Genomic DNA, 7,721 nt, shown 5'->3' with positions numbered 1-7,721 from the left:
AAGATTATCAACCCTTCTACCATAGCAAAAGCTAACATTCATTCATCTGATACAGTGTTTTTTAACATGGTAGTTTTGCTTTATCCCAAGGTGTTTTCATTAAAAATACCTTATTAAATTAATGATACTCAAATCATTGTCAGAAATATCATATAGAGAGCTTGAAAAATTGCCAATTCCTGATCCAGCAATTACAGTTCATTCATTTGTTGATGGACCTTTGAATTGTTTTTACCTTTTGGCTATTATGAATAATGCTGCTATAAACATTGGTGTACAAGTTTCTTGTAGACATATGTTTTCACTTCTTTTGAATATATACCTAGGAGTGGAATTGCTGGATCATATGTTAATTCTATGTTTAACTTTTTTTTTTTTTTTTTAAAGATTTTTTATTGGGGAATTGGGGGGATGGGAACAGTGCTGGGGAGGTGGGGAAAGGGGAACAGACAAGTTGCTGTCGTTTTGTTCTTCAGTCTAGTTGTGGAGGACGTTGCTTCACTGGCCCAAGTTGGCACCATCATTGCGCTCCTCTCTGGCGAGGCAGATCAGTCGCCGGCTTCTGGACGGCCGTTCACTGCGGCTGCTGGCCGCTCACGCTGGCTGCTGGCCACACACGGTAGCCCATGGCAATCCACTGCCATAGGGACTGCAGCCCACGCCGTCGCCGGCGACTCATGGCAGCCCAGCTCCAGGTTGAGCTGTTGTTCAGCATCTCAGCTGCGGAGGGCAGTGTCACTGGCCCTCATATGTGGGATCCGAACCGGGGCCCTCTGGCATCCCAAGCGAGTTCTTAACCATCGCGCCACTCGGCCGGCCCTATGTTTAACTTTTTGAGGAACTATCAAACTGTCTTTCATAACAGGTGCAGCATTTTACATTCCCAACAACTATATTTGAGGGTTCTAGTTTTTCTACATCCTCGACTACTTATTTTCCACTTTTTAAATTGCAATGATCTATGGAGTATGGTGTTTCATTGTATTTTTTTTTAAATTTTTTCTTGGGGAATTGGGGGAGGGAACAGCGTTGGGGAATCGGAGAAGGGGAACAGACAAGTTGCTTTTCCTTTTTGTTCTTCAGTCAGTTGTGGAGGACGTCACTTCACTGGGCCATGTTGGTATTGTGATCATTGTGCTCTTTCCAGCTGAGGCAGATTTGTCGTTGGCCATTGGACAGCTGCTCATGGCGGCTCACAGCGGCTGCCAGCCATCCATGGTAGGTTACGGCAGCCCACTGCAGCCCCACTGCAGCCTACACCGTTGCCAGCGACTCATGGCAGCCCAGCTCCAGGTCGAGCTGTTGTTCACCATCTTAGCTATAGAGGGCACAATGTCATTGGCCCTCATGTGGGATCCGAACTGGGGCCCTGCTGCTTAGAGCTGGTGTCTCAAGCCAACTCCTAACCAACGCGCCACTCTGTCGGCCCTTCATTGTAGTATTGATTTGATCTTTTATTAAAACCAATTTTCCCCTGCAAAGAGTCACATGAGTGGTACTTTTTTGTATCAATATAGGGTGAATGGGCAATTACTGTTGATTAAGATGTAGCAAGAACACCTGTGATTTTATTAAGATTGTGTATTAGTCAGAATAGGCCATATATGCTGTTGTAACTAAGAACTCCAAAATTTCAGTGGATTAAAATAGTAATGGTTTATTTCTTGCTCACACTACATGTCTACTGTATGTAGGCAAGGGAAGGGACTCCACTCACCACAGTAATTCAGGTTCATAGGCTAATGGAGCAGCCACCATGTTCAAAGGCGCTGAACTCTATACCAGAGGAAAACAGAGTTTTGGGATGTGTCAATTACATATTCTGTTACATGTTCTCCTATAAATGACATTTGTCACTTCCAATCACAACTCACTGGCTAGTACTAATTACATGACCTCGCTGAACCACAGGGGACAATAATCATATTATGTGCCTGGAAGGTTAAGAGTCCAAAATGTTTTGTGAACAATACCCATAAATACCAGAGTCTGCCCTTCTGGTCATGAAATACCTGACTCACTCTCCTTCTTGCAAGTAAAATGCACTCACTGTCCCCCTAGGGAAACAAACCAAAAGGGCCATCCAGTCATAGCATCAAGCTAAAAACCCAGAATTCCTGGGCAATACACAGTAGTCTGCACATCAGGGAAGCTGTAGAGACATTTTTTAGTATGTCCAGATGTGTATCTCTTTTGATCTAGGGACCTATGAACTAAAGAGAAGTGAGCCCTACTTTAGTGCCACTTTTCACTTTGTGGAATTTGCTGACCCAAAGGTGATGGCTAAGAGGATGAGAAACTGAGCAGAAAGCAGTGACAGAGAAGCTAAATGGAGCTTTTGGGCTTGGGGGACAAAAACTGGAGTTCAACTGAAGAATATACATTTTTTCTACATGCACACGTGTGTCACTTAAACAAAACTGACCGCATGCGAGGCCTTAAACAAGTCTGCAAATTGCAAAGCACTGAAATCATATGGAGTATGTTCTCTGAAACTGTGAAATTAATCTAGGCATTAATAACAAAAAGACATGTAGAGAATTCCCATACATTTTGAAATTAAAGAATAAACTTATAAATAATCCATGAGTTAAGGAAGAAATTACAGTGAACATCAGAAAATATTTTTAATTAGATAATAATGAAAATATCAATACAGAATGTCAAATTTTGTGGGATAAAGCTGAAGCTGTGTTTCAAGTGAAATATTTATCTCTAAAAATATATTAATTAGAAAAGAAGGAAGGTTAAAAATCTATTATCTCAGTAGTAACCTCAAGAAGCTAGGGAAAAAAGAGCAAATTAAACCCAAAGAAAGCAGAAGGAAGGAACTAGGTTAAAAGTATAAATAAAATAGCAATAAACCTATAATATAGAGAATTAAGAAATGCAAACATTTTTTGAAATGATAAATAAAATTAATACATCTCTGATGATACTGTTCAAGAAATAAACAGAAGGTACAGACTAGCAATATCAGGAATAAAAAAAAGGAGGTCCTCATGTTGCTTCTACCGACATTAAAAAGATAATAAGTAAGAATATTTTTTTTAATCACCTCTGCTTCTTTTCTGAGTATGGAGAATGCAAAAGGCAAGAAGTGAAGCTCTTCAACTTGTTGTAAAATCTCCAAAACTCAACCAAATCGCTCAATTTTTTTTAGAATGAAGCTAGTTAGAACTGTCAGCTATGAAATGACATAGCAATAACATAGATGCAAATGACGCTAGTACTTCCAAAAATGAACTAGCGCCATCTGTTGTACACATGCGTCATGACTTTCCTGACAACCCAATAAATAAATGACTTTTGAAAAACATAGACAAACAAAAATACATCATGACTTTTCCAACGACCCAATAAACGAGTAAGACTTTGGAAGAAGATACCAATTCCTCCACTATCCTCTAAACTGCCACTAGTCAATCTCTTCACCAAGACCTTGTGAGGGCCTGGTGCCAGCAATGAAAACTGGGCCCCAAAGGCTTGAAATTGGAAGTGTATAAGAGACTCTGTAAATATGCAAAAAGAACATTGCTGTCACAGCAAAGGAGGCCAAGATCCTGACAAAATCACAAAGAAAATCAAAGATGGAAAAGACTGGAAGTTCTGATCCTCCTGAGGAGGGGGGACCTGCTTTTGAAGGGTCTATTGCTTTCCTTGAGGGAATGGACAATGTTGTCATGACAACTCCCACCCTGGATGCTGTGGTTGCCTCCTGGACCAGAATCATAGCCAGGGCTGGGAAGATGGAGGCCGTGGAATTGCCACAAGAGGCCTCTGGGGTCAGGTGGTGTGTGGTCCATGGGCAAAGTCTTCCTGCACACTCAGAGAGTTGAGTTCACCTACAGTTTTTGCTGTGCAAACCTGGGTTCCTGAAAAACAAGGGAGAGTGTGTGCACTCTTTTTGCTACCTGCCTGCCACTTTCCACACCCGCTCCTGGAGGACAGTATGTTGTGCCCCAAATGTGTTCATAGGAATGAGGTGTTAATGAAAAGGCTTCAATGAGATTATAATTAATGGTAGGAAGGTGACTACAGTCAACCCCGTGGTGCCACTGACAGCTGAACTCCAGGCCAGTTCACACCCTCCATGTTTTCTGCTTACAGGGCCCACAGGTTGATGGGGTGCAGATGTTACCTTCAATCCTCAACAGTGCTTTCTGCTTCCTCTGTTGGGATACAGAGACTCTTAGGTTTTAAAATGGTAAAACTTTTCACAAATTACCATTCATTGCAGTTAATAAGATGAAAAAGTCACTCACACTATCAAAATGATTACCCTACTGAAATAGAAGTGACCTCAGCAGCTCTTTTACAGTGGGAAACTGAGATGAGCATTGCAAAGGAGTTGAGTACAAGAAACAATAGTGTGCTTGCATGTTGGATTTCCTGCCTCAGAATTCCAAAGAGCATCTAAGTTACATTTTGTCTCTAAAAATCAAGTGGAAAAGTATCACAGTAAGGAGTCAAAACTTTCATTGTATATATTTTCCCCTTTAACCTATTTTCTTTAACTTCTCTATCTTCTGACTTCTTTTCTTTCCCCAGTGAAAAAATAAGAGTTGGGGTTGCAGGCTGCACCAGTTTTTAATTTTTTGTACAGTTCTATTCATAGAAGGCAATATATTAATTGTAGTTATGGTTTTATTGAAAAGGCTTTTTTTTTCAGAACTTCTTATAATAGGGAAATTATTAGAAAAATAGGGATAGCTGAAGTTCTTCTAAGCCTACTGGATGATCTGCCAAAGGATGGGAAAAACTTCCCCTTTTTGTTACTTTGCTTTTTTTTGCACCTGAGGCAAAAAATAAATAAATAAAATAAAAAAGTGGTGGTACCACCTTTTCCTAATAAAGACAATTCTCTTTACTATCTTTTTTTACCCTTCCTTACTTTTACTTCTTCTGTTTTTTCCAGGTCTTAAAAATGTTCTGACTACCAATGGCTTTCACAGACAGAGATCAACTCTTTCAGATGGCAAAGAAATTGTCTCTGAACTCAGGAATTTATTCCTGGCTAGTTTGTCCATTCATTAACACAGTTGTGGAATTTTACTTCACCCATAGTGCCATACTAGTGTAGGAAAAACCTGTTTTGAATTTTTTTTTGGTGAAGGGAAGGAGAGGAAAGATAAAGAACTGGTGATATCAAAGAATGGCTCAGGACGTGGGCGCATAACAGATGTGCAGGTAATGCTTAATTTTTTTCTCCAAAAATCTTATTGAAGAAATGTTAGAAGATTGGTCAAGTGGTTCATGTTTCCCAGTCTCTCCCATATTACTTTTCAGACCATCATTCCTCAGTTTAGTTTAAAAACTTGTCTTTCCTCTTTATTGCCATCTGCCAAACTCACTCACTGATTCACTGATTTCCCTACACTCCCAATATACACCCAAGCTCTGTTGTCATCTCAGTGTGACTTAAATTTCTATGTGATAACCTATCCAACACCTTAATCTTATATTCTTCTATCTCCTCATTTCTCAGGACATTAGCCATTCCCTTCTAAGGCCACATCCTAGTCCTTGTTATTACCAAGAATTTCTCAACTTCTGAAATCTTAAATTCAAGCCACCCGTTTACTACCATAACCCACCTGAGGCATGTAAGACACTTTGGTAATAATTGTGGTTTAATATGGCTGTGACTCTGAAGGTGAGAGGTGAGGAAGAAAGGAATAAGCTCCTGAAGGCATTCATTTGAATCTTAGAGGTTTGCTTAATTTGAAATCCCCACAGGTGATTTTGATGGATATATGACAGGTAGCATTTCTCCTGCTCTCTCTACCGGTGTTAAATCAATGAAGGAACTGGAGTCAAGATCTCCTGGGTTCAAATCCTGACTCCATCACTTATTTGAGTGAGTTCAATCTCTCTTGCCTCTGTTTTCTTATCTATAAGATGAGGATAGTTATCAGTACTTACTATATAGGATTAAGTGAAATAATAAATGTATAGCACTTGGAAGAGGGTCTGCCACTCAATAAATGTTAAGTTATCATCATCAACAACAATTATAGGCCAATGCCTTCCAAATCTCGTATCTTCAGCCCAGATTTCTCCCAGTGCTCCAAATTATATCAACTGCCTCTTGGACATCTTTCCTTGGATAAGATTCTGGGCATTGCACACTTATGTCTAAAACCTATCTTTTTTTTTTCTTTGCAAATCTAGGCTCCTTATCTCCAAGTTTTTCTATTAAATCTTAAAATAGTATAACCATGTCAAGTTACTCAAATCAGACTTGAATCAACCACCGAAACCTGCTGATTGTATCATCTCCGTTTCCATGTCCTACTACCATTGATCTAATTCCCTGTTACTTTCTTTTTCTTCTGTACTACTACTGCAGCTTTCTACCTTATTTCCCTCTCTTTTGTACACCACAAGCTGGTATTATCACTTCCCCTGCTTAAAAACACTTTAATGCCTCCTTACCCCTCTACTTCCAACCTTATGCCTTTCATGATTAAGTCTAAATTTCTTAATATAGTTTACTAGATTTTCAGTGAATGGACTGCTATTTTCCTTTCTGGTATATATATTTTTCTACCTCTTACCTCCCAAACCATGCTCCATTGTACAGAACTTGTCATGCTTGCTTCTTTCTCTCTTGCCACTTCTCTAGGTCCGGGAAAGCTCTTTCCTCCCTTCCTCTAGCTCAAAATATGGTCTGTGGACTACTGGAGGACTTGAGACCTTTCCAGGGGGTCTTCAAAATCAAAACTATTTTCATTGGGGTGGCTGGTTAGCTCAGGTGGTTAGAGCACAGGCTCATAACACCAAGGTTGCCGGTTTGATTCCCACATGCATGGACCAGTGAGCTGCACCCTCACAACTAGATTGAAAACAATGACTTAACTTGGAGCTGATGGGTCCTGGAAAAACACACTGTCCCCCAATAAAGTTAAAAACTATATATTAAGGCAATTCATGTTAAAAAACCCCTATTTTCATAATAATATTGACATTATTTGCTTTTTTCACTGTGTGAACATTAGCACTGATAATGCAAAAGCAATGGTTTGTAAAACTGCTGGCATCTTAGCAGGAATCTAGACAGTGATACTGACTGTGCTAGTATCCATTTTGTTCCTCACTTGGAAAAAAAACCGAGTTTCACCTAAGAAAGGCCTGGATGAAGCAGTAAAAAATTAATTATGGTAGATTGAATAATGGCCTCCAAAGATGTGTACTTCCTAGTCCCCAAAACCTGTGAATATGTTACCTTACTTTGGCAAAAGGGACTTTGCATACTCATATGTGATTATGTTAAGGATCTTGAGATGGTATGGATAGCTTAGATTATTTGGGAAGTTCAATGTAATCATAAGACTTCTTATAAGAGGGAGACAGGGTCAGAATCAGAGAAGATGTGACCACAGAAGCTGATGAAGGGGAGAAGAGAAAGGTGTAGAGGAAAGGGAGGAGGAGAGAAGAGAAGGGAAAGAGGAGGGAGAGGAAGGGGAGGAAAAGTACACAAGAGATTGAATTATAAGCTGATTTAGCCACTTAAAATAATGGAACATCATTTTTATGCGACAGAACAAATGACAGGTCAACAGTTGTTATTCAGATTTGGAAATATTACAGACAGTTTCTTAAAAATGAATAAATGAGCTTAACACTTAAAACAACTGACAGTGTTTGTTGTCAAAGACAAAATTTGAGCATTTTGGAGAACTTGTATTCATCACTGTGAGTTTGGCAGTTTCCCGAGA

General features: G+C 39.6%; 1 pseudogene; it reads left to right on the top strand.

The window, feature by feature from the left end:
• The first annotated feature begins 1,185 nt into the window (after window positions 1-1,185).
• Window positions 1,186-4,009, top strand: LOC109379205 (developmental pluripotency-associated protein 4-like; annotated as a pseudogene).
• The last annotated feature ends 3,712 nt before the right edge of the window (window positions 4,010-7,721 follow it).

Source organism: Hipposideros armiger, unplaced genomic scaffold (assembly GCF_001890085.2).
Source record: "Hipposideros armiger isolate ML-2016 unplaced genomic scaffold, ASM189008v1 scaffold_23, whole genome shotgun sequence".
NCBI lineage: Eukaryota > Metazoa > Chordata > Mammalia > Chiroptera > Hipposideridae > Hipposideros > Hipposideros armiger.
Note: the sequence above shows the minus strand (reverse complement) of the source record. Positions and strands in the feature narration are given on the sequence as shown.